At 41.0% G+C, this 1,194-nt stretch overlaps 1 pseudogene; it reads left to right on the forward strand.

Annotated features, from left to right (window-relative positions):
* The first annotated feature begins 473 nt into the window (after positions 1 to 473).
* LOC119345255 lies at positions 474 to 963 on the forward strand (annotated as a pseudogene).
* Positions 964 to 1,194: the final 231 nt, after the last annotated feature.

The raw sequence follows: 1,194 nt of genomic DNA on the forward strand, positions 1-1,194 counted from the left end.
TGATGATTTAGCCTTCGCCATGCTGAACTCTTGGTCGGCTCACCAAGGTGATGATCCACTGAGGTTGACCTCGGCTCGACGAAGCGATGATCTATCTAGTGCAAGTCGGCATCCCTGGAGCAACATTGTCGGGCTGGTTTGACACCAACGCGACGGTGAAGATTAGCTCGAAAAAGGCTTTAAAATTTGTGGGCACATGTTTGCCAACAGCACACAATACTCTAAGAAAAAAATCCTCAAGAAATTATGTCCAATATCGCGTTCATGCAGAAATATCCAAAAATTGATTCACTCCTCGGACTCAACCCGGAGTTTTAATTTCTGCCAAGTACTTATTTGTTAGGAACTCGGCAATGATACTATTGCTGACTTCCTAACATATTGCACTCAGCAAAGATAAAAATTCCAATGGAGAAGCTTTAAAAGAGCGAGTGTGTGTGTTTAGCCAGTTTCTTGAACCATTGGACTTGGCCATGGAACAGCCGAGGAAACAATTCCACTGGACTAAACACAATGAGCTCCTGTAATGAGTGGAAATGTCTCCGTTAAAACTCGCAAGGCCTTGATGGTGGACTTCAATGATATGGAGAGGGAGGTCAAGGTGATGCTTGCATCGACCAAGATGTGTGGAAAAGGTATCACCCTCTTTGGAGTGTCACGTGTGGTGCCCCTCGATGTTGTGTGGAACCCTTCTATCAAAAGGCAGACGATTGGACGTGCATACCGAATTGGTCAGCAAAAGATTGTCCATACATACAATCTAATCATAGAAGGAACACAAGACAAGGGCAAATATGATATACAAGATAAGAAGGAGCAAATGTCCAAATTGTTGTTTTCAAGTGAGCCATAGCCTGCGGAGTGAACTCTTCACCAGATTTTATTTCCATTGACAGGATTTTGGAACAAATGACAGAAGATGGAAATCTGAAAGTGATTTTTGTGAAAATAGTCCCATCGTAGTGACAATAGAACTAATAGATCTCTGGTAAGTGCAAGCTTCTAAGATGAGGATGTTGCAATTTTCATATTTCTTTGTGGTACTTATCCTTTTATATCATTCGTGGACAAGCAGTCAATCTATCAACTTCTGAATTTATGAATTCTTCAACAAAAGAATAAAACTATTTGCAAGGTATTGAAAATAGAAATTCTAAATTGAGATCGTATATGTGATACCCCTCCTTTGGGTGA

This window comes from Triticum dicoccoides, unplaced genomic scaffold, assembly GCF_002162155.2.
Source record: "Triticum dicoccoides isolate Atlit2015 ecotype Zavitan unplaced genomic scaffold, WEW_v2.0 scaffold218853, whole genome shotgun sequence".
NCBI classification, from domain to species: domain Eukaryota; kingdom Viridiplantae; phylum Streptophyta; class Magnoliopsida; order Poales; family Poaceae; genus Triticum; species Triticum dicoccoides.